Here is a 27,350-nt window from a genome sequence, read left to right on the forward strand (position 1 = left end):
TTCAGGATTGTTGATTCTCTGTTTGGCTTAGTTTTTCGGATCTTTGTTGTGGAGGGACGGCGTGGTGCTTCTGCCTAGACCGCCATCTTGCCGGAGACCAGGAGATGATTTTTAAAGATAAATCAGTGATGCCAGCATTAGAATTAAGAGTGTTCTAAGAGAAAGAATAGAGTATTGGAAGGCTCAGAGGTGGTTCAGTGTATAGGTAAGACCAGAGAAGTAAACAGGTGCAAAGTCAAATGAAGTTCCCTGTAATTCCTATGAAGGAGTTTGAATACTGTCCAGGTATTCTTAAAAATTTGTTTACTTTAGTCAATTTTTATATTTCCTCTCTTATGTACTCTTTTCTTTAAGCTATAGATTCTTTTTGTAAGCCTCTTCTTTTCTTTATTTGTTCTTAAATAATGAGTTTTCTACCCTTGTCTGGTGGCTTCTTTCTGGAGTCTCATTTTCCACTTTGATGCTTCATAAGAATTCTCTTAATTTTCAGCACAGCCTGGGCAGGTAGGAAAGGAACTGGACCATTGTTGAGCTGATATAGTGGTTCTCCGTCGGCAGCCACCTACTTCCATCATTGATGAAGTCACCCTTCAAAATCTAGGTCCGGCGTGCCCAGACCTCTTTACTAATGTAGAACAATCCTGTCTTTTGGGGACAAGATCCTCACTCCACCACTAATGCTGGCCCTCCTTATCGTGTCACCGCACATACACTCAGTTCCATACTTAATTTGCCCAGAGGCTGTCAGTATATTAGCAAAACACCCTAACCACCGAGGAAAACCATACCTCAAAGTCACAGCTGTCATGTCCATGGTCCACTGCTCTTAGTGAATGCCTTTTCACTGGGACCTAATGCCCACAAGCCACTTCCAGTGCATCAGCGAAGAACACTCGAGATACTTCTCCTCCATAGTGGCTGCCGCCACCACCTGCTACTCCGCAAAGCCTCTGCTGTACCCGAGCCTCACTACCACAGCTCTCACTGAATGTCCTCATCCACTGTGCCCAAGGGCTTTGGTCTGAGAAAGATCTCTCAGTCTTTCAAACACTGCCTAAGCCCTTGTCCTTCATAGCCACAGATGTTTTCTGTTCATTTCCTTCAAGTGCTAATCCAGTCTGCTTGGCACCATATGGAAAGCATTCTTGGGATCTATGATAGTTGTTAGTGAATGCCTGTTCCCCGGGGCTGACATCTCTTCTCAGCTTCTGGTGCTAATAATGCAAGTTATTCTCTCTCTCTCCACACACACAAACACACACACACAATAATGAATGTATATACACACACATACACATATACACACAAGGTATCATATATGTATGTATACAATATATCATATATATTTAGGTAGTTTAAAGAGAAAGCTGTTGAAGAGGGGTGTCAAACATATGCTCTGAGCTACTATCTTTTTCACTCAATTTTGATCATTATAGGTTAGGTTTTCCCCAATCCTCTATTCTATTTTGCCTTAAAACCTCCAAGTTCCTGGCAGCCCTCAGCCTCTCTGATAACCGTTTACCACAATATCACCATCCTCCCTTCATCAACTGCTTTCCTTCACTCCACTACCTTTTCTCAAACAAGATTAGTAGTACATTCTCAATTCACCTGTATTTTCGTTCTTATAGCCTCACCCAAGGAAATTCATTGGTAAAGGATGATTTTCTACTAGTGCCTGCTTGAGGTTTAGCATATATAATTCTATATTTCTTGAACTTCTACTTTTCAAGGATTTCCAAGCCATCTTTCAGCCGTAGAAAGTGTAGAGCAAAATGTGGTCAGTTGTTGTAGTGGGAATATCTTTCAGTCCCGGTCATTTTCGGGTAAGGAACTTTTTTTTTCTTTGATGCTTGTCTGAGGCAATGTAGATAAATATTTGATAGTCTTTGCTTTATTGTCTTTGAATCATATAAAAATTATTTCCTAAGGTAAAGTGTTGGCACTGCCATCTCTACTTAGCAATTTATTTCAACACTGTGAGAAAGTTCTCATGGGTGGGTGAAATTGGTTCTAGGGTAATTGCTTTGTGTTTATTGCCATATAAAAAAATCTATTATAATATGCAAATTGAAGTGATTCCTTTATTCTTTCTGCAAGCAGCATATATGTGTACAGTTGTGTACATATGTTTACGTACATGTGCATGTGTTTTTATGGCATGTTTGGATACTTTTAAAAAAGGTTTAGCCCACCTCCACCACCACTACCGCCTCCATATACACATACAAATATGAGTGTGCATGGACTCACGTGCACACACACACACACACACACACACACACACCAGTAAGTGTGTTCAACATTAGCCTGGCTCTAAGAGTTGAACGTAAGAATGACAGAATTGCTCTGAGCCAGGAGTTACAAAATCTGTAATGTTCTTGTATCTTGTAAACTATGAGGGAGCAAAAATCAGGCTTTGTGGAAGACGGCATCTGCAGACAGAAGTGAACAAGTGCCCAGGAGTGCTGAGCCATCAGTTTATCAGCTTCACTAGGAACACTTGATTCACTGTGAAAGATAAGCATTGCGATTTTTTTCACATCCATGCAACAATTATTCCTCATTTTTTACTGCCCATGCAGTGTAGTAATTTCCTTTCTCTCACAGAAGCTCATGCACTGTTTCCTTTTTTGAAATCATATATGTTCATTATCGCTTTTCTTGAAAAGCTGGAGGTCAGACAGAACTGTTAATTGAGTTATAGATAAATCCATGTTTGGGTGAATAGGTTTCCCTTCAGGTAGGTGATTTTCTACAGTCATTGCTTTTTCTTTGTGTTATGCTTTCTTCCTGCTCCTCTAACTTTATGGCTTTTAATAAAGATTGTTGTTATTTTTAGGTGTTGTTGAGTTGGTTCTGACTCATAGTGACCCTATAGGACAGAGTAGAACTGCCTCATGGAATTTCCAAGGAGTGGCCGGAGGCTTTGAACTGCCAACCTTTTAGTTAGCAGCCAAGCTCTTCACCACTATGACACAAGGGCTCATTTCAGTAAAGATTAGCAAGATAAAAGAAAACTATGTCAATACATGGTTAGACATTGTTTTAATTTATTATAAGACTTGGAGTTTGACCCTTCTCCCTAGAATTAGTGTGGAATTTGATGGGAAAGTCTTTCGTTTGGCAGATATAGGATGAGCAGACCTACAAATTCCAACTTCTCATCCAGATTTCCATAAGTTATGGGTGTTCAATGCGTGTATGTAGGTGAGCAAGAACATAGCGATACTCAGAAGTTACCTTCTGGAAGAAATAGCCTCAGAGTTAACTTCTGGAAAGAAACTGCTGGTAAGACTAAATCCAATTCTCAAGGTACTGAAGTAGTGATTATATACAGATGTTCTAGAGAACAAAGGAATAAGACAGAGGCCAAGCTATCAGAATTGGAGCAAAAGATCAGAACCAAAGTGATAGCAAGGTTTGGTAAAACATGCATATGCATTTATACACAAATGTCACTGATAACAGAAAATTAGTCTGATAATTCATGTATAAAATGTGTTATTGAATAGAGTTGTTGTTAGTTGCCACGGGCTTGATTCTGACTCACGGCAACTCCACGTGTGCAGAGTAGAACTGTACTCCATAGAGTTTTCGACACTGTGAACTTTTGGAAGCAGATCTCCAGGCCTGTCTTCCAAGGCACCTCTAAATGGATTCGAACCACCATCCTTTCAGCTAATCATCAAGTGCTTAACTGTTGGCACCATCCAGGGACTCCTGCTATTGAACAGAGAAAGGGAATAAATTAATTTTGACAAGGAGACTAAGTTTCATGGGAAAAAAAAAAAAAGACAGGCCATGAAGGAAAGGTAGAGCTCGGCTCAATGTACTGGAGATTGTGGTCAATTTCTTGACCTCATTCATGTCTTGTCAGAGCTAGGATGGCTTCCCATTGTTTACAGATTAAAGTCTAACCTGCCCTTCTCACCTAGCTTTTTTTCTTTGCCTCACAGACAAACTTGACATTAAGGATTTGATCCAAAATAGACGTGATCATTTCTCTATCAAAATTATTTACTTAAAAAAAAAGTCAATTAAAAACAAAAACATAATGCTGTCATCAATGTGAGCTCATTTTACTTTCTTCACACTGAGGATACTGTTCAAAATGCTAGAGCAAGACGCATTTCTGCTTTCAGGATACACTCACAAAATAAAAGCAAGGTTCACTGCCTCAATCATTAGAGCATTGTGCTGGTTAATTAACCATTGTCCCTAGCTTCAAACCCACTTTTTTCTGCTTTTTTCTGATGCTGAGGCTGAAACTCTGCAAGCCATATTTTTTTTGTTGCTAGTAGGCTCCCTGTTGGGCCTTGTAATGTCCTAATCTGTGGCAGCTACCTCGCAAGGGGAGGCTTATTCTCCTCAAAACCAACCCCAACTACCCCTTGCTATCTGTAAATCAATAATTTTGGTCATATCTCATCATGTTCCTGGAAACAAGTGTGACTTGGGAGGAAATAGTTTATATTTCAAAGGAATTGTAAGATTTTAGTGATTGATATCAGCAGAAATGTTAAAATATATATGGGATCAGGGAGGAAATAATATAATACTGACTATAGCTGAATTATTGATATGGGTGCATTTGCCAGAGATTCTGAATTTAATGTGTGGGCCTGTGCAGGTGGACTGGCTCTGTCAGTTTACATGGTTGATTGACTAAACTTAAGCTCACTTTGGCTTACTTTCAATCCGGGCTTCAAACCAGTTCATTCCGGTTTGAAGCCCTGCTGAGAATTTGCATTTCCACCCCAGATAATACTGAATCAGAATCTACACGTTAACATCCATGGTGATTCTTATGTATAATAATTTTTGAGAACTACTGCTCTACTAGAATTGACTCCTAACCAGCAGCATTAGCAATCCCTGAGAACTTGTTAGAAATGCAAATTCTTCATAAGCAATCCTGCAACAACAGTACTAACAAACAATAATTTACAAAGGGATACATAGGTAGATAGGTATGCCAAGAGGTATGGGAGGGTGTAAGGGAACATACCCACCTGCAAATATAGGTTTGGTGGTGGATATTTCTACATACTTAATGTAGGTGCTGCTTATGTAATAACATGGACAATAGAGCACACAAGGGCCACAGTCAGGGCAACTTCTTAGACATAACCAACGCCTCACAGGATGAAGTTCCTAAGCTTGAAGGTGAAGGACCATAGACTTGGGGGACATCTACATCAATTGACACAACATAGTTCATAAAGACAATGTTCTGCATCCTCCTTTGGTGAGTATTGCCTGGATCTTAAAAGCTAGTGAGCAGGCATCTAAGATACACCTATTGGTCTCTTACTGTCCAGAGCAAAGGAGAATGAAGAAAACCAAAGACTCAAGGGAGCAATTAGTCCAAAGGACTAATAAACCACATGAACCACAGCCTACATGACACTGAGACCAGAAAACTAGATGGTGCCCAGCTACCACTACCGACAGCTCTGACTGAGATCAACAAAGGGTCCTGGACAGAGCAGGAGAAAAATTGTAGAACAAAAAATCAAATTCACAAAGAAGACCAGACTTACTGACAGAGACTGGAGGAAACCCTGAGATTATGGCCCTAAGACACTCTTCTGACCTGGAACTGACGCCATTCCGGGAGACTACCTTTCAGTCAAACAATAGACAGGCCCATAAAATAAACAATAACACCAGAGAGGCATGTACTCTTTAGAACAATAAATTATATGATATCAAAAGGGCAAAATTTGCCCAAAAGCAAAGATGAGAAGGCAGGAAGGGGTAGAAAATCAGGACTAAAAGAAACGGGGAGACTAGGATGGAAATACGGTGGGTGCTGACACATTGTGGGGAATGAAACCAATGTCATGAAGCACTTAATCTATCAACTATTGAATGTGAAACTAATTTTCTCTGTAAACTTTCACCTAATGTACAATAAAAAATTAGAAAAAAATTCTCAGCAGGGGTTCAAACCTGAACGAACCAGTTGGAAGCTCTGTTTTCAATGAGATTGAGATGCCAGAATCTCTCCGGCAGAGAGAAAGGAATCCAAAGGCTTAGGAATATAGAAATGTCAAGGTGGGTTGTGCAGTGTGTGCACACACCACCACTGCATCCCCCAAGAGGCTCAGAGGAGCCTGTCTTCACTAAGACACTGAGAAATGCACTGGCAAGAGTAGCACCAATATCCTTAAAACTCTTCATGTAACTGTATATGATGGTCGGAGATGCCACGATTGTGGTGGACCTCCTGATTTCAAAGGGGATAATGAAATCCCAGAGTAGCAGAAGCTACATTTAGCTGACACAGACAAAGTGAGAGTATTTACCATAATGCACAGCAGGGATGAAGTGGTAATCAGGTGTTTTGACATGTAGGGATATTTGGTGATGGCCTATTGACCACAAGGACCCTAGGAATAAATACATGGGTATCCTATAAAAATGTTACTTCACTTATGTAACAGGAAAAACTCCAGGTCTGGTTAGAAACCTAACAGTGGTTTAGCCACAGAGATGTTGGGATTATTTGTTAGTAGCTCGCCTATCTTGACTAATGAAAATGGACAATGAGAGTCATATCCATTCTTTTTCATCAGAAATGAGAACTGAGAAATCCAAAAACCTCTAGAAATATATAGATGTGCTTTAATGGTCTGACCTTAGGGTAGAAATAAGCAAAAACTCCGCCTGACCCTGTGACTATGAAGATATTATCAAAAGGACTGGGGGAAAAAATACTTACCAAAAGGTAAGGGTTTGGTTTTCTGAACTTATACTTCAATTACATACTTTAGTTCACATGTTTTTTTCACAGGCCGTGCAAATCAAAGAGCAATGTCCTTCCTTCAGAGGCTTACCTCCACAGGAGATGTTCATGCTATCTCCCTCGTAAGTGTCAGGACTGTTGGACAGCAGGTCAGTGGGAGGTCTACACCTGAACAGAGGTCAGGCTCAGTCTCTTCCCCTCCACATCCTAGTCCTGAGATAGACATTCGTTACCTCCTCCCTATTCTGTAGCCCTCAGCCCACCACTCTCCCCACCCCATATCCTGTTTGGTTTTTGTCTTCCCCTCTTTCTTCCCTCTACTCTGATCTGATCTTGGCAAGCACATCTTCCAACCCTACCAACTGACATTAAGCCAAAAGCTTCTTTTAGTCTTTGTTTCTGCTTTGGTATATACTGTAGGGAGGGAAAGAGGGAGGAAGTGAGGGCAACATGGAGGGAGGGAGAGAAGAAAGTCCTCTGTGTACCTGTGAGAGAGTAGAGAGGGAGGGGATTACTTAGAAAACACATAGGTAAATGCTGGAATATAACCCTACCACAAAAAGGCTCTGTGGAAAAAATCACCTTCTCAATCTTCACTGTAAAGAACTTTGCAGCCCTGCAGGCCTCAACCCCCTGCTAACTCTAAGGGAACAATTATTGAATTTGAGCATGTTGTGACTTAGAAAAATATAATTTTAGTGGTTGACTCGCATATATATACTTTCCCCCAATCAGCAAAATGGGCAGATCAGCTGATACACTCTTTCCTATACTTACCCGATCATAAGAACCACCTGGGATGACAGTTAAACATAGGGATTTCTGGACCCTGTCCCAACCTCAATGTATCAGCCTCTCCAGTGGAGAGGCTCTAAACATCTATTTTTAACCTGTTCCTCATGATTAGGCAAATTGGGAAACATAGACCTAACATGGGGAAATATTTTTGAGAAGGGAAACAAGAGACCATTCAATTTTCAAAGACTGTCAAACATGCATTTGGAAATAACTACCCCAATTACTAAACATATTTTTAAAAGTAAGGAGGGTCTGGCTGATATCTTAAATCTTTTCTTTGTTTGAGGATGATGAGTTTTCAGATTCGCAGCCCTGAACTTTTCCCTCTGCCTCAGCTTCTGTAATAAAATCTTCATTGTAATGAATCATCCAGTCAGTATCTTTAACTAAACGAGAATTCTAAGTAATTGTTTATAAAATAATGTTATTATTTGTAAAAAAAAAAAAAAGGGGTGGGGGGAAGGGCATATAGAAAGAAAAGGAAAAATGTCCTGCATCTTACATAAAGGGAGGAAATGCTATTTTCTGAGTATTTACCATGAATCAATCTCTATGCCATACAACCGTCTTCGAAAGCCAGATTTTATGGATGAGGAAACAGACTTGGAAAGGTAAAGAAACTCTTCCATGACCATAGAGTAAATGATGTGCCAGAATCCAGAACCTAGATAATTTACTAGGACAGCTATATCAGTAACTAAGTAGAGATGAAATGATTGAGAATTCATGTATTTTAAAAAAAATAAACCTACCATAAACCTGTGCAAGACAGAAACCAAAAACCAAACCAGTTGCTGTTAAGTCCATTCTGACTCATGGTGGTCCTGTGTGTGTTGGAGTAGGACCGTGTTCCATAAAGTTTTCAATGGTTATGATCTTTCAGAAGTAGATCACCAGGGCTTTCTTCCAAGAAGCCCCTGGGTAAACCACTAACCTTTCTGTTAGTAGTTGTCTTAGTCATCTAGTGCTGCTATAACAGAAATACCACAAGTGGATGGCTTTGACAAACAGAAATTTATCTCTCACAGTATAGTAGCTACAAGTCCAAATTCAGGGCATCACCTCCAGGGGAAGGCTTTCTCTCTCTGTTAGCTCTGGAGGAAGGTCCTTGTCATCAATCTTACCCTGGTCGAGGAGCTTCTCAGGTGCAGGGGCCCCGGGTCCAAAGGACGTGTTTTGCTTCCGGCTCTGCTTTCTTACTGTTATGAGGTCCTCCATGTCTCTCTGCTACCTTCTCCCTTTTATATCTCAAAAGAGATTGGCTTAAGACACTATTAATCTTGTAGATCTCATCAATATAACTGCCGCTAATCCATCTCGTTTAACATCATAGTGATAGGATTTACAACACACAGGGAAATCACATCGGATGAAAAATGGTAGACAATCATACAATGCTGGGAATTATGACCTAGCCAAGTTGACAGATATTCTGGGGGGTACAATTCAATCCATGACAGTAGTCCAGTGCTTAACCATATTCACCAGCCAGCAATGATGCAAGAGAGAAAAAGTTTACAAATGCTTGTTTTAACTCCTAGAGAATCCAGGAGTTGGTGGTTGTGTTGGCTATGGCAAGATCAGTGAAGCCACTGTCAGTGGGTTAAATTCTACAACAGCAGTGATTGAGTTTGGTTAATTATAGCAAACAAATAATGAATAAGCACAATTTCCCACAAAAACAAGTAAAATAAACACCATTGTCTCTAGGTCGTAGTTGTTGTGTTGTTGTTGTTAGGTGCCGTCAAGTCGGTTGGTTCTGACTCATAGCGACCCTCCCTATGCACCACAGAATGAAACAGTGCCCAATCCTGCGCCATGCTCACAATCATTGCTATGCTTGAGCCCATTGTTGCAGCCACTGTGTTAATCCATCTCGTTGAGGGTCTTCCTCTTTTTCGCTGACCCTCTACTTTACCAAGCATGATGTCCTTCTCCAGGACAACATGTCCAAAGTGTGTAAGACGTAGTCTTGCCATCCTTCCTTCTAAGGAGCATTCTAGTTGAACTTCTTCCAAGACAGATTTGTTTGTTCTTTTGGCAATCCATGGTATATTCAATATTGTTTGCCAAAACCACAATTCAAAGGCATCAGTTCTTCTTCGGTCTTCTTATTCGTTGTCCAGCTTTCGCATGCATATGATGCGATTGAAAATACCATGGCTTAGGTCAAGTCCACCTTAGTCTTCAAGGGGACAGCTGCTTTTCAACACTTTAAAGAGGTCTTTTGCAGTAGATTTGCCCGATGCAATGCACCTTTTGATTTCCTGACTGCTGCTTCCATAGATGTTGATTGTGGGTCCAAGTAAAAAGAAATCCTTGATGACTTCAATCTTTTCTCTGTTTATAATTATGTTGCTTATTGGTCCCGTTGTGAGGATTTTTGTTTTCTTTATATTGAGTTGTAATCCATACTGAAGGCTGTGGTCTTTGATCTTTATCAGTAAGGGCTTCAAGTCCTCTTCACTTTCAGAAACAAGGTTGTGTCATCTGCATATCGCAGGTTGTTAATGAATCTTCCCCCAGTCCTGATGCCCCTTTCTTCTTCATATAGTCCAGCTTTTCTGATTATTTGCTCAGCATACAGACTGAATAGGTAGGGTGAAAGATGCAACCCTGGCGCATACCTTTCCTGACTTTAAACCATGCAAGTATCCCCTTGTTCTTTCTGAACAACTGCCTCTTGATCTGTGTACAGGTTCCTCATGAGCATAATTAAGTGGCCTGGAATTCCCATTCTTCACAATGTTATCCATAATTTGTTATGATCCACATAATCAATGCCTTTGCATAGCCAATAAAACACAAGTAAACATCTTTCTGGTATTCTCTGCTTTCAGCCAGGATCCATCTGACATCAGCAATGATATCCCTGGTTCCACGTCCTCTTCTGAATTTGGCCTGAATTTTTGGCAGTTCCCTGTCAACATACTGTTGCAGCAGCTTTTGAATGATCTTCAGCAAAATTTTACTTGTGTGTGACATTCGGTTGGATCACCTTTCTTGGGAATAGGCATAAATATGGATCTCTTCCAATTGGTTGGCCAGGTAACTGTCTTCCAAATTTCTTGGCATGGACGAGTGACGACTTCAGCGTTGCATCCGTTTGTTGAAACATCTCAGTTTATATTTCATCAATTCCTAGAGCCTTGTTTTTTGCTAATGCTTTCAGTACAGCTTGGACTTCTTCCTTCAGTACCATCGGTTCCTGATCATATGCTGCCTCTTGAAATGGTTGAACATTGACCAATTCTTTTTGGTATAATGTCTCTGTGTATTTCTTCCATCTTCTTTTGAAGCTTCCTGCATCATTTAATATTTTCCCCATAGAATCCTTCACTATTACAACTTGAGGTTTGAATTTTTTCTTCAGTTCTTTCAGCTTGAGGAATGCAGAGTGTGTTCTTCTGTTTTGATTTTCTATCTCCAGCTCTTTGCGTGTGTCATGATAATACTTTGTCCTCTGGAGCAGCCATTTGAAATCTTCTGTTCAGTTCTTTTATTTCATCATTTCTTCCTTTTGTTTTAGCTACTAGACATTCAAGAGCGAGTTTCAGAGTCTCTTTTGACATCCGTTTGGTCTTTTCTTTCTTTCTTGTCTTTTTAGTGATCTTTTGCTTTCTTTATATATGATGTCCTTGATGTCATTCCACAACTCGTCTGGTCTTCGGTCATTAGTGTTCAACTTGTCAAATCTATTCTTGAGATGGTCTCTAAATTCAGGTGGGATATAATCAAGGTCATACTTTGGCTCTCATGGACTTGTTCTAATTTTCTTTGGTTTCTTCTTGAACTTGCATATGAGCAGCTGATGGTCTGTTCCACAGTCAGCCCCTGGCCTTGTTCCGACTGATGATATTGAGCTTTCCCATCATCTCTTGGTAGTAGATTTGATTCCTGTGTATTCCATCTGGTGAGGTCCACGTGTATAGTCACCGTTTATGTTGTTGAAAAAAGGTATTTGCAATGAAGAAGTCATTGGTCTTGCAAAATTCTATCATGTGATCTCCTGCATCATTTCTATCACCAAGGCCATATTTTCCAACTACCGATCCTTCTTCTTTGTTTCCAACTTTCTCATTCCAATCGCCAGTAATTATCAATGCATCCTGATTGCATGTTCGATCAATTTCAGACTGAAGAAGTTGGTAAAAATCTACAATTTCTTCATCTTTGGCCTTTGTGGTTGGTGCATAAATTTGAATAATAGTCGTATTAATGGTCTTCCCTGTAGGCGTATGGATATTATCCTATCATTGACAGCATTGTACTTCAGGATAGATCTTGAAATGTTCTTTTTGATGATGAATGCAACACCATTCCTCTTCAAGTTGTCATGCCAGGCATAGTAGACCATATGGTTGTCCAATTCAAAATGGCCAATACAGTCCATTTCAGCTAACTAATGCCTAGGATATTGATGTTTATGTGTTTCATTTCGCTTGTGATGATTTCCAATTTTCCTAGATTCATATTTCGTACATTCCATGTTCCGATTATTAACGGAAGTTTGCAGCTGTTTCTTCTCTTTTTGAGTTGTGCCATATCTGCAAATGAAGGTCCCAAAAGCTTGACTCAATCCACGTCATTAATGTCGACTATACTTTGAGGAGGCAGCTCTTCCCCAGTTGTCTTTTGAGTGCCTTCCATCCTGGGGGGCTCATCTTCCGGCACTATCTCAGACAATATTCTGCTGCTATTCTTAAGGTTCTCATTGGTTAATTTTTTTCAGAAGTAGACTGCCGGGTCCTTCTTCCTAGTCTGTCTTAGTCTGGAAGCTCAGCTGAAACCTGTTTGCCGTGGCTGACCCTGCAGATATCTGAATATCGGTGGCATAGCTTCCAGCATCACAGCAACATGCAAGCCCCCACAGTACAACAAACTGACAGACATGTGGGGGCTTGTGTCTTGCTGTGGCCTTAGGTGCTGAAAAGGCGGTTCCGACTCATAGCGATCCTATAGGACATAGTAGAACTGCCCTATAGAGTTTCCAAGGAGCAGCTGGTGAATTTGAACTGCTGACCTTTTGGTTAGCCGCGGACCTCTTAACCAGGGCTCCTTCTAGGTCATTAGTTATGCAAAAGTGAATCATAGGAGAATTTTTTGAAAAGAAATCCTCAATTTTATGCAGTCAGATTATAGACTAAAGATAATGCAGTTTTAAATATTCTCCAGCTTCTCAATTGCTAGCTCACTGCTTTGAATTCTATAGGCCGTCTTATCAACTATATCCTCATTATTTTAAGTTTTCTCTTTAAGTATTTGGAAAATTTATGGCCTTTTGCTTCAATTATAATTTTGACCAATGCTAAAGCAAATTATTTGGCTGTATAATTTTCTAATTCTACAAATAAACAAGATCTTCTAATTTGAAAATAGTTACTGACCTGTTCATATAATTTGTCCTTCAAAGTTAAAATGTAAACATTTATTAAAATCGGTATCAGGAAGAATCTCTGTAGTATGTTGTTGCAGACAGATTATCAAGTATTTAAGGAGAAGAAACAAAACTTGAGATAGAACTTTCCAGAGAAGCATTGCAATAAGAGAAAATAGTGCCACGTTATATCCTACAGTGCTTTAGGATTTACATTTGCTTCCAGAGAGATTCTGACTCGTACTCAACTTTTGAGATAAGATCTGGGCTAGAGATACAAATTTTGGGAGTCATCAGCATATGGATGGAATTTAAAGTCATGAGATGTACTTATAACAGAAATCAAAATGTTTGCATTTTACTCCATAAAAGATGAGAATAAAACAAAAATTAAGAAATTGCATGTTATGGACTGAATTGTGCCCCCCCACCCCCCACCAAAAAAAAAAGTTACGTTAAAGTCCTAACCCCTATATCAGTAAATATGGCCCTGTTTGGGAATAGGGTTTTCTATTATGTTAATGAGGTCATACCAAATTAGAGTGAGTCCTAACACTAGTCCCTTCTGAGTGGTGTCTTATAAGAAGAGCAGAACAGACACAGGCACACAAGAGGAAATGCCATGTGAAGACAGAGGCAGATTAATGTATAAGCCCAGGGATGCCAATGATTGCTGGCAGCTACCAGAAGTTGAAAGAGAAAAAGAAGGACCTTTCTCTAGAGCCAATGCCCTGAATTTGAACCTTGAACCTACAGAACTACAAGAAAATAAATTTCTGTTCTTTAAAGCCACCCACCTGTGGTATTTTTTGTGATGGCAGCACTAGGTAACGAAGACATGTTGGCTTCTCCATGTGTCACTAAAGCCAACAAAAGAAACGGTCTGCTAGCAAGACAACAGTCGTAGTTTTTTTTTGTAACCTAATCATGTAAAATTGAAATTGATCAATTTCAGCCTGCGGAAGTTGGCAAAAATCTTCAATGTCTTCATTTTTGGCATTAGTCTTTGGTGCGTAAATTTGAATAATAGTTGTACTGACTGGTCTTCCTTGTAGGTGTATGAATATTATCTTGTCACTGACAGTGTTGTTCTTCAGGATAGATCTTGAAATGTTCTTTGTGACAATGAATGCAATCCATTCCTCTTCAATTTGTCAATTCTAGTATAGTAGACCATATGATTGCCTGATTCAAAATGGCCAATACCAGTCCATTTTAGCTTACTAATGCCTAGGATATCGATCTTTATGCATCCCATTTCACTTTTGACAACCTCCAATTTTCCTAGATTCATACTTTGTACATTCCACTTTCTGATTATTAATGGAAGTTTGTAGCTGTTTCTTCTCATTGAGCTGTGCCACATCAGCAAATGAGGGTCCTGAAAGCTTTACTCCATCCACATCATTAAGGTTGACTCTACTTTGAGAAGGCAGCTCTTCCCCAGTCATATTTTGAGTGCCTTCCAACCTGAGGGGCTCATCTTCCGGCACTATATCAGACAATGTTCCACTGCTACTCATAAGGTTTTCACTGGCCAATTTTTTCTTTATAGAAGTAGATCGCTGGGCCCTTCTTCCTAGTCTATCTTAGTCTGGAAGCTCTGCTGAAATCTGTACACCATGGGTGACTCTGCTGCTATTTGAAACACTGGTGGCATAACTTCCAGCATCACAGTAACTTGTAAGCACCACAGTAGGCCAAACTGACAGAGGAGTGGTGGAAAAGACTCTAGGCTTACTTAATTTAAATTTCAAAAAGTCTCATGGCTGCAGGTGGGTGGATGGCCAAATTTTTAGCTGCCAGACTATGGACCACCTTGTGACATGATATCAATTGAACTCATTAAAAGGTGGAGGGCAGGGTTCAATCAAGAAGCCCTGATGTCTCAGTGGTTAAGTGCTCAGCTGCTAATCAAAAGTTCGGTGGTTGGAACCCACCAGTCACTCCAGAGGAGAAAGATGTGGCAGTCTGCTTCTGTAAAGATTATAGCCTTAGAAACCCTATGGGACATTTCTACTTTGTCCTATAGGGTTGCTATAAGTTGGAATCAACTCGATGGTAAAGGGTAAACAAGTAGGTTCAGTCAATCACGTTAAGATTAGCCAATGATTGATCTTCTATTCTTCTCCCTCCTCTTTATAAGTTTCGTTGTAAATTGCCTACTTGGAGCCATTTGCTTTTTTTAACAATCAGAATGGGCTCCCTATATGCATATAGAATAACTGCTCTGAATAAACTTTATGTTTCAATTTCTTTGAGCTTTGATTATTTTAGCAGTTTCAATCTATGCAATATTTCAGCTCTCAGTTGTTTGTGAAAATGATAAAATAAAGCTGTACATGCAGCAGAAATTGTAGAATCTGAAATTCATCCCAGCAATGATTCCAGAACCAATCATATGAATTTCTGAGTTGATTGGTCAGCACAGAATATTTTTTTTGCATTTTAATGTGAATGTTTTTTTGGGCATACTCTCCTTAGTTTCTATGCCCCTCCCACTGCTCCTTGGCATCTTAGAACCCTGAGTGACTGCTTACATAAGTAACTGGCCTGGCACCAAAGTCCAGTTTGAGTTGTAACTCCCTGCAGTGTAAGATAACATTTGGCAAAAGTTGTTCAGATATTCCAGGAATCCGAGTTGCTCCATTTCCCCAGTTTCTTTACTGATACAGTGTTTTAAAATCTGTCAAAACAAAAAAAAATCAAAAACAGTTGCTGTCAAGTTTACTCCAACTCATGGCAACCCCATGTGTAGGGTTTTCTATGCTTTTTTATTCAGAAGTAGATTGCCAGGGTGCCTCTGGGTAGACTCAAACCTCCAACCTTTTAATTAGCAGGGGAGCTGTTAACCATTTGCACCACCCAGGACTCTGTAGTGCTTTGAGAATCTAACGCCCTGGAAGAGGATATTAAGGGACAACATTTAACTTTCAATGTTTTGCTTAGTACAGGCAGTCAGCAAACCCAGATAGTAAATATTTTAGGCTTTGTGGGCCACATATGGTCTCTGTCACATATTCCTCTTTGTTTTGTTTTGTTTTTTACAACCCTTTTAAAATGTAAAAAAACTTTCTTAGCTCCCAGACCATATAAAAACAGGCTGCAGGCTGGATTTCACCCATGGGTCATAATTTGCTGACTATATTAAAGATTTGTTTTCTCTAACTTTTTGATGTTCAGAAGCTAAAATGCCACAGTCCTCAAATCTGAGACACAAGCACATTAGTTATAAAAAAGTGATTCAAATGTACTTATTGAATATACTTAATATTTTGTCCTTTATATCAACTAAAATATTAATTGAATATAAAATATTAGGTACATACTAGTTCAATCACATGCTACACACTTTTTGGTTTATTTCTGTCTGGAAACTGGAAACTGATGCCCTTCAGCTCTGGGAAACTTGACTATATTATCTACATTATAATTTCATCGCTTTCATTTTTCTCTATGCTTTTTATTAATAAGGTTGGAGCTCTTGAATTAATTATATTTTTTTATTATATTCTCCCACTTATCTTTGCCTTTTGATCGTGCTTTTGGGGAGATTTCCTTGATTTTATCTTCCGCTCTTGGTATTGACTTTTACAATTTTATATTTTTAAGAGTCTTTTGTTGTTGTTGTTGTTCTCCAATTGCTTATTTTTCATAACACTTTGTTCTTGTTGTACAGATGCAATATCCGCTTTGTTTTCTGAGGATACTAATTAAGATAACAGCTTTGAAGAAAACCTCAAAACCATCTTTCCTCCAGGGTCATTTCTTTCCCTGATTATTTTGGTATCTTTCTTGCACATGGGAGGTTTTCTTCAAAAGTCTCATAATATTTTTGTTTCCATTAATATTTCATAGTGCGGCACTGGAAACCAGATTGGAAACTCTGTGGCTAGCTTGAGAGCTGCTCATTGACTGGCTGTTTTTCTATTTCAACAAAATACCATTGGTGGAGGTCTAGCTCAAGGGCCATTACATTCTTTAGAGAAAAAACTGCCAGTCTCTTACTGGAGTGAGAGGTGGGGAGGTGTTTAGCTTAAAGTTGCCATGCATAGGACAGAGAAGGAAGGTGGAAGAGTTAACAGTATACAATTTTATACTATCTACAAAAATTCTGTTTTGCCCTGTGCCTCATCACTTCTTTCCTTTGTGTTTTGTGTCTGCTTGTCCTGAGCCCCTCCCAATTCTGGCAAGTGACCTGTCACTCTTTCTGTACTATCTGCCTTTTTGACCATGACTTCCTCAGCCTCATTAAATCCATATATGTTCTGTTTTCCAGAAATTAACTGTTTTCTTTGTCATGTTCTCCTTCTATTTGTCAGTTTAGATCTTTTTTCTCTTTAATATTATTTTTATGGGGATTTTGGAAGGGAGAGTAGATGAAGAGTTGATTGACTCCATATGCATAATACATATTTTGGCTTCATTTTTTATTCACTATTTTTAACTTTATTGAATGTGTCTTTTAGTAGTTCTATTAAATATGGCTTGTAATTGGTAAATTTTATGATTTTTAATGACTTAATTGCCTTTACACTTGAATGAGAGTTTGGCTGGAAAAGTTAAAAGGTACGTTACTCAGAACTTAGAAATTATCACTCCATTATCTTCTTGCTTCTAGTGTTACTAGTCAGATGTCTGATTTCCTTCCGGCATCTGCTAGTTTATAGATAAATTTTGGTTGGTAGTTGCCAGTCTACGAGATCCTGAGAAGTTCCCCCTCAACTTTATAGAAAGAAAATGTTCAGACAAACGAGAAAGTTGAAATAATGGCATAGCAAACACCCATGTACCTGCCATCTAGATAGGCATGTAGGCATATTTACTTTATTTCCCTGTGTGTGTGTGTGCGCGTGCAATTCTTTTGCTTAACCATTTGAAAGTAAGTTGCAGCCATCATAGAATTTACCCCTAATTATTTAGCACATTTCCCTAAAGAATAATGACAATCTCCTTTAACCAAGCTCCTATCATCACATCTGGGCAAAATAATACTTCTCACTTTATAAGTCATCTTTTATATTTTCTTCTATCATACGTTTTAGAATTTTTCCTTTTTTCTTGCTGTTTTGATATTTTACTTTTACGTTGACTAGGGTTGGTGCTTTCTAAACTCTTTCTTTTTATCCACACTGCTTAGCAATTAAGTAGACTCTTTCATTCTGACACCAAGCCTTTTTCAGGTCTAGGACAATTTCTTCTTTTATTTCACATTTACCCGCTTTGTTCTCTGTGCTGTCTTCCTCTGGAACTCCCTCTGGACCTTCTGATATGCATGCTGTGCCTCATCCATTCTTCCATATTTCCCTTTGGAATTCATTTAGGGAGATTTCCTTAGCTTGGTTTTCGAGCTCATTCATTTGTCTTCCGGTTTTGTTCATTTTACTGTTTATCCCACCTCTAGACTTCCTTTTTATTAATTTAATGGTCAAATTTTTAATTTTCTTCATCTTTACTTGTCTTTTGATGGATACACAATCTTCCTACACCTCTCTGGAGGTCTCTGATTATATATTTTCTAAAGTCTCAGTTATTTTGCTCTATTAGCTCCATTTACTTGGGAACCCCTTCTTACATTTTTTAATCCTTGGATCTCTATTACTTTATAGTTTTCCTGAAATGTTTTATACTTACTGATTGTGTGCTCATCTTTAATTGGTTTTCCTGCTGGTCCTCTGTGGGCATGATACGTTTTTATTGCAACCCTCCTTTTTCAGTTATGAGGGTGGGATGTAACATGCTGACAGATGGGGCAGATAGTAACCAGTTTTCTTTGTGTGGGTTTTTTGCCATTTTCTTGTTTTGACAATATAGCATCAGCCTGATTATTCAGCCAAAGTCCCCACACTCTTGTGGGAACAGAAACTACTACTGTCTGCTCAAATGGTGTGTAGGTCGTCTCCATGAGTTAGTAAGTCCCTGAGGAGTATGTAGAATGCCTGTCAGAATTATTCTCCTGCGAATCATGAGAGAGAAGCGTTTGCCTATCAATGCCTAACCCTCACTGGTTGAGGATTGCCCCAAGAGGCACTAATTCTGAGTTTCTTCTGAGCTTCAAGTACATGCATGCAGAGTAGTCTTCCATGTGCTATGCTGCAGCAATGAGACACCCTGGAGCAAAGAGCGGGCACTTGAGGTGAGATGCGGTCACTGTGACATGAGACAAAGCCTCATGGAACTATCTGTCACCATCATGGCAGGAATCATAGGTGAGACCGAGAAGGTCTAAGGGCAAGACATTAGTGGCATCTGATACAAGAAATGAGATAGGAATTTCAGGCAAATGATGTTACAGAGAACTTCTTCCAGAGTCATGACTCATATGAGACACAGGAGACATTTAAGAAAAGTGAAGACAGGTCCTGCTTGATAGGACCTGACTTCACAGGACAACAAAATATCCCAATGAACCTCCAGTAACACCAACTCCTCACAGCACTTCAAGCCTGATTCAAAGGAATACATTTTAGTCCAAGGCTTACAAAACCCTCTTCTCATTGCCACTTTTTGGGAATTGTTTCTAATTCCAGAATCCATCCAATGCTATAACAATCCACAACATGGCGATGATAAGTGGGCCATCTTTCGGACACATGGGACAAATTAGTGGTTCATGCTGTCTTTACCTCCAGTGCAAAGATGTTTGGTTTTGGAAGTATCTCATATTTTCTTTTAGCCCTTTATTTCTTATGATTTTTAGTACCTTCTCATAAATATTGAAGGATCTGAACTTTACCAGACATCTCAGAACAAGATTACAACTTGGGTCCTACTTCTTATCAATCATCATTAGATCCAATGTATACCACTATATTATCTATTCTATATATCCACTAGGGAAAATTATTCTCTGACAATTACGAAAGGTGAATTTTTACTGAAGTAGCCTCATTTTATAAATAAAGAATAGCAGAGGGCTAGTTTATAACGGGAAACCTTGGTGGTGTATGGTTAATTGCTACAGCTGCTAACCAAAAGGTCAGCAGTTCAAATGCACCAGGTACTCCTTGGAAACTATACCGGGCAGTTCTACCCTGTCCTATAGGGTCGCTTTGAGTCGGAATCGACTCATGGGCAACAGGGTTGGTTTTTCTTGTTTGATTCAGTTTATAATGAATCCTGAAGGACTAAAGGGAAAAAGGTTATCAGAGAAGATTTACCTCTAACGCCCACTGTTTATGAATTCTACTGGTTAGTCCCCTTTTAAATCTTCCATTTAAAAAAAAAAAAAAGTTACCACATGAGTGAAGGCAACAAGGAAAGAAATGGTTTTAAGAATCTGGGAAATACCTTCCATTCTGAGTTGTTGCTCCATTAAGTTTGAGGCAGGCAGTTGTGACATTCATAGCTGAAGGAATAGGCAAGGGTTAGATCATGAAGTATTGCAATGGGTTGCCCAGGCATTATTCTGTTGGTGATCATTGAAGGATATTAAACATGAAAATGATGTAATCAATTTTCATTTCAGAAATGTGATCGGAAGTTTTGTAGAGAACTATTATGAAGGGAACAAGACCAGCAGAGAGAGTATTTAGGAGTTTTTTGTATCTTCAGGTGAGTTATGACGACAGCCTGAACCCTGGTGGTTATAGTGCAAATGGAGAAGAGGTTTCCAGGTAACCAGGGTGTTTGAGATACTATCAATGACTAAGTTAAGGATAGGGTATGAACAGTGAGGCAGGCTTCAGATTTCAATCTTGGGTTAAGGTGAGTGTTTGTATAGCCAATGGATATAGGGTTTATTACTGGGGAAAAGTTACTAAAAACAAAATCTACTCCCAACCCAGAAAACCTCTCCATGAATACAGAAGAGAAAGTTTTATTACTGAATAAACATTAAACCAGAATGTGATGATACAGTACAGGCAATCCACTAAAGAGATTGCAAAGACAGAAAAGAATCTGACCCTTTATATAGTGGGGTGAATACAACTCATTATATTCACATGTTCAATATAAAATTGTATCTTTATGACATTTTGTGACCTGGGCCACCTGAGGTTATGCTGATCTCCTTTTAGGAAACTGGAAGTTAGAGGAGGATTACCTGACATTACATTTTAAAGAAGTAGCTGCCAGGTTCTTGAGTTAATACCTTAGACCTGCTACAAAGAGACAGAGAAAGAACCTACCATTTTATCTTCCCATTTAAGGGAAATCTGGTTAAAAGTGCCCATTAGCAGGAGGCTGGGAATAGCTGACTAGGCGGAAGGATGGGAAAGCTAATCTATTAGCCGTTCCCTCAATCACCACTCATCAACCAGGCGACAACCACTGGTGGGAATATTTGCAAGGTGCTTGGACCACAGGAAATTTGTATTACATCTTTGTTTCAGTATATTTTAACAAAATGCTATGGGATGGAATAATCTGATACTTGTTGTAATGTTTAAAGTTACGTCAAAGAGAGGGTGACTTAGCCTAGAGGTTTTGAAACACTATGGAAAAATGGAAATCTTGGGCTGCCCTCATTAACTATTGTGGATAACCACTGTATTTCCCAATCTGCAGAGTATGCAAATTGTGAACATGCACAAAAAGTTTTCAGAAAATTGCAACAAGAAAGTGGATATATGATTTTTCTTCAAGAGCAAATAATCACAGTTTACCGTGGTTTTTCATTGTACCCTCAAATCTTACCACCTACATTTCACACACAAACTAGACTATTCCGTCTTCCACTTCTGCCTTGGTTAATTATCTGTCATCTTTGTAAACTTCATTAACTTTTTTCAATTCAAAAAACATATGACCTTAGAATCCTGAAAGTGTAATAATTACCTTAGCTTTTCTTGTTGCTGTTCTTGGATCATTCTACAACCATTTTCAGATTTTTCTGCTTCTTCCTACAGGATTGGGGCTCTGACCTCAGGGGAAAAAAAGGCAAATGCTTAACAATTCAAAGAAGATCCATAGCCAATCTAAGCAACTTTTTAATGTATCTAGAATTGGGCTGCTGAAGCTCAGTAATTAGCATCATAAACACACCATTTTCTTTGCTTTTCTGGTTTAGGGTGTTTATGTACTTTATCGGTGAATGTTTTTAAAAGTCCGCTCCTGTACTTAAGTTTTGTATCACATCAGTAAAGTTTAGCTGAATTGGGGCCTAAAATATGCCTTCTGGTAGAATGAGGTATCCTCCAAATTACTGACACCAAACTTGGCTGTTCAATCAAGTGTTTTAAAAACCAGTTTAGGAAAAGACATTGTTTGACCCATCAAATGTAAATGTCTAGTCATTCAGAAACACTAGAGTGCAACTTGCTTTGATTTGGACTGTAACTTTCCAGCTCCAACACTGCCTTAAGCAGTTATGTAATAGAACTTCCAGCTAACTTAAATTTTTTTTTTTGAATAAAGGAGAATGAAAATTAAAAATTAAAAAAGCAAGTTTAAAGTCCTTCTCAGCACCTTGCACCATTTAGGATCATAGAGGAAGGATAGAAATGCTTTGAAAGATAGAAATGGGCTTTGATGAGTCGACATCAGTAGGGCAGTGGCAGTAACCCTGACTGATAAACTGGCGACAAACTTTCAAACTCTTGTCCACTCGTTGTTTGTTGTTTGTAGCTGTCTTCTAGTAAGCTCCGCCTCATGATAACCCTATGCACAACAGATAGAAACGTTGTCCAGTTCTGCACCATCTCCACAATTGTTGGTAGTGTATGTTCAAGTCCATTGTTGTGACCGCTGTGTATTTTGAATGCCTTCCAACCCAGGAGGCCCACCTTCCAGCACTATATTGGGTAATATTCTATTATGATTCATAGGGTTTTCACAGGCTAATTTTTGCAAGTAGGTCTCCAAGCCTTTCCGTCCTGGTCTGTCTTAGTCTGGAAGCTCTGCTGAAATCTGTACCCCATGGGTGACCTTGTGGGCATTTGAAATACCAGTGGCATAGCTAGTATCACAGCAACATGCAAGCCACCACAGTATAAGAAACTACCCACAGTAAGTTCCTTTATTTCAAGTTTTCTAACTCCAAAATTCTAGCCTTTTTCAATTAATTTTTCCCAGTGCCCGATAGGACATCTTCACTCACATATCCTGCCCCACACTTCAAACTTGTTGGCACTAAATCTGGATAACATCTCTGCCTGCTCTAACCCCACCCCCAAAGATAACTTGATAATATAGTTTCCATTTCAAAGAAGGAAGGCCATTCAATGAAAGAGATCGTAAAATTTGTATTTCCAACTCCTTCAGGTGTTTTTTTTATAGAACCCCATGGGAAATTCATTCAGTGAAGCAGAGCTATTGGGCAGAGTGAGCATGAGGCAGACATGTTATTTTGGAAGGAAAATCTTCTCCTTGGAGTAACTCAGAAAGGCTGGGAAAGCTATAATGTTTCTCTTGTGTTCTGCTCCACTTTAGTGCACTCTGTAATGAATGCACTGGTCAAAAGACCACTTTCTGATGAGGTGACACAAAGCTGCAGGCCACCCCACAACCTCCGAAAGGAAGCTTCTGTGGTTTTCTCTGAAGTATACTGTAACATGGGAGCCCATCACAATCTTTGAGAATTGAAATATAACAGCACACAACCCATGTTTGGACTGCCTATAAACCACAAAAGAATAGCCACAAAGTAAGCAACTTTTCTTCCTTAGCTCCAGTCAAGTGTTCGAAAAGCTATACCCTGGAATTCCAATATCATTGATTTCTGGGAGGGAAGAAAAGTTTTTAGAAGGAGCATTGGTGGCGTAGTGGTTAAGAGCTTGGCTGCTAATCAAAGGGTCAGCAGTTCAAATCCACCAGCTGCTCTTTGGAAACCCTATGGGGCAGTTCTACTCTGTCTTACAGGGTCGCTATGAGTCAGAATTGACTCACCAGAAATGGTTGGGGTTTTTTTGGAAGGGGGTTTAGAAGACAATGACTGATTAGTTCTAATGCATGGAGTAATCAAAAGTGCTTTAGACAGGAATTTTAGCTCTTTTTTTCCACCCCAGTAACTAACTCTGCAATTGAGGGCAAATCATCTGGAGCCCTTGATTTAACAGATGAGAAGATTAATGCTGAATGCAATGAGCTTCCTTATCTATAAATAAAAAGTCAAAAGCTTGAGTGTAATGAGCTATAAAACCTTTCTGTAATTCTAAATTTTGATGTTTTACCTTTGGGAGAGGTGCCATCACTATGTGACAATTATTACTTACTACCCTCTATTTAAAGATAAATGACCTCTCAGGAACTCATTTTTCTTAATTCATACGGAAATGAATCAATATTGTAGTAACAAAAAATGATTTCCTTGACTAATTACTTCCAGAGTGATTGACAAGACAGCATGTAAAATTCTACTTCCTGGAAGGTCTTGGAGACTAGGATACAGGCGCTTCTCAGTTACCATAGGGTTGTTGTTGTTAGCTGCTGTTGAGCTGGCTCCAAATCTTGGAGACATTGTAACAGAACAGTTGTGCGCCATCTTCATGATCGTTAGTGTGTTTGGCTCCATTATTGTGGCTATTGTGTTAACCCATCTCTTTGAGAATTTCCCCTGTTTTTCCTGACCCCTAGTGATTGGTCTTTCCTGATGACTATGTCCAAAGTAAGTGAGCCGAAGTCTCACCATCCTCGTTTCTAAGGAGCATTCTGGTTGTATTTCTTCTAATCATAGAATTAACCAATTTGATTACTCTACTTTATCTACCATAGGATTGAGTAATCATATTCCTAATCAGCTATGGTAATAATGCAGCAGAGCTCAGAAATAAGACTATGATGATTTAGCACTAGTCCCCATTGATGGCCCGCCCCAAGAAGGCCAGGGTAGGTATGCTGGTTTTAGGTAAATGAGAGCCAAGCCTTGGGGATAGACTGCTTACTGTTGGTGGGAAGGGAGTTGAGAAGCTGTAGAAGATAATGCATAGCTCATTTCAACTATGACTTTACGTTATTTGTAAACGTCTCTCTTCTCTGACTGAGTTAACAGTATGTTTGTATGACTGTATGTCCAGAACAAACTGGACACTTTATCAAGGTCTTTTCCAGCCTAATCATTTCATGATCTTCAAATCCATACTCAGCATTTTCTTCATATATACTCTCCATCTCAAATCACTACTTAAAGATACAGAAAATATTTCTAGGAAAGAGAACATTGTATACAGTGGAATAAGAGAAACGTCTTTTACTGAATTGTTAATTTTATTGAAATATCACTTACTCTTTAATTGCAAGTACCCTGAGCTCTTCTTATACAACAAACACTAATGATACCAATTACTTTTTAACAAGGACTTGGGGATCATCTTGGTACTGAGCTGCTGGAATTCATGCAAGGTGATTTAATCCATGCAGAGTAGTTCTCCTAGCAGAAAGGCATGAAGGTTATAGCTTGCTTTTTTTTGCAACAAGGTTGGGTTTTGCCATATAGAAATGCTATTCTTCCTTAGATAAAAAAGGGGATGGGCATTGGGACAGAACAATGGAGAGAAAGTTCTTTCACTTTGGGGTTTGGCTAAAGAAGGAGGGAGAGAAGAGCAGTAAATCTGAGCAATCATACAGCTAGGACTGAAAATCCCTCCAAACTCAGCCACCCTAGGAAATAAGTGTGGATTTTGTGAAAATGACTTTATATATAAACTCAAATCATCTCGTATGATTATAAGATTGAAATTGTAGAGGGCTCAGGCCTACAATTGCCTAGAATTATCATAGCTGAATTAACATTAGGAAAGATTTTTTCTTCCTGTGAAGAAACTACTGCTAGACAAGTGATCAAAGGCAGTGGTGCTTGCAGGTCACCAGAGATCTCCTCTGCAGCGTCAATGACAGACTACAGCCCCAGCCTGTAATTCAGCAACAATGCTGTGCAGCAGGGACCCTACCTGGGAGGCTATGTTTCCTGTGTTTCAACAGTGACACCATGTGGCAACAGTTGTCAAAAGAATGACCTCTAACCAAGCAGGTTATCTGGTCAAAAGTATGCACCTCTCGGAGATTTGGAGTTCTCCTTGGAAGGAGAATCCTAGAGCCAGAAGGGAAGAATGGCTGACAACCAAGTGGACCATGCCACCGTCTGAAAGGGAAACTTTTCTTCCTTCTTCTTCAAAACGGAAAAGACAAAGGATCACTCACACTCACCTACCTCCCTCCTTCAGGATTTATGTCCTTACTCAATGGGGAAATTCAGGATCAAGGCTCAGAATGATTCAATCTGAATTAGCAAAGCAAGTTAAACTCCAACTCCAAACTGATGGCCAAACAATCTCTTTACAGCAAAGGGCTATAGGTTGCAAGCTAAAAGCCTGGACTTTGCCTCAGATCTACCTGGGGATAAACCCAGTTCTGCCACTTACTACCTCTGACTTTGGAGAAGTTATTCAACTCCCGGCTTCACTTCCTTATCTGTATAATAGGAAGGAAATTACACACCTCGTGGAGTGATTTTGAGAATTTAATACATTAATTCACATAAAGTGCTGAGCCTAGTGTTGGACCCTATTGTATTTTTACCTTTACATACTGTCTTGCTTCTTGCCTTGCTCTTAGGCTAGCCATTTCTTTCTTTAATTCAAGATTCATTCCATAATCCAGTAATCAGATCTTGATCCTTGTATTCTTTACTCTGTTTTAACTGTACATTTATATTTCTGAAAACACTGCAGTATCCAAAACCCAAAACCAAATTTGTTGCCGTCAAGTCAATTCTGACTCATAGCGACTCTGTGAGACAGAGTAGACCTGCCCCATAGGGTTTCCAAGGCTGTAATCTTTATGGAAGCAGACTGCCACATCTTTCTCCTGGGAAGTGGCTGGACCTTTTGGTTAGCAGACGAATGCTTAACCACTGTGCTACCCAGGCCCCTTCTCTGCAGTATCAAATTATATTTTTCTTAGATTTTTTTTTTTTTTAATAAACAGCCATAATTCAATGAATTAAGGTTCTGATGAAACTGTAAGGATCACAAGGTCAGATACTTACAGGGACCAGGTAGGTGTATAAGTTATTAAGGCAGATCAGATGAGAAAAATAAATAGGACCTGAACTGGAGAATGCATGTTCCCTCTAAAAGACTGGCCTAGTTAGTGTTAATTGGTCGCTGGCGAGTAAAGGCCCACTTTTGTCAGAGTGTCTATTTTTCAAGAAAAATAAGAAATACAATTTTATAACATGGAAGTTTTAAAATCTTAAATACTAAACAGCAATCCAAATTTTTTTAAAACATGATGGGCCAAACAAAAGACATTTGTAGGTCCAATTCAGCCCATGCCAGTTCACAAACTACCAGATAGAACTTTGGATGTGTGCCACCTAGTGGTAAGAATTAAAATTAAGAGATGATAAGTGAAAAAACGATGCTTTACGGTCTATAATGCTAAGTATTAATGGTCATTGGTGTCTTCCAATCTCTTCTTAAATAATTAGCCATAAATGCTAGCGAAGTCAATTAGTTTTGGGAACTTCTTTTGTCACAA

Source organism: Trichechus manatus, unplaced genomic scaffold, assembly GCF_000243295.1.
Source record: "Trichechus manatus latirostris isolate Lorelei unplaced genomic scaffold, TriManLat1.0 scaffold00475, whole genome shotgun sequence".
NCBI lineage: Eukaryota > Metazoa > Chordata > Mammalia > Sirenia > Trichechidae > Trichechus > Trichechus manatus.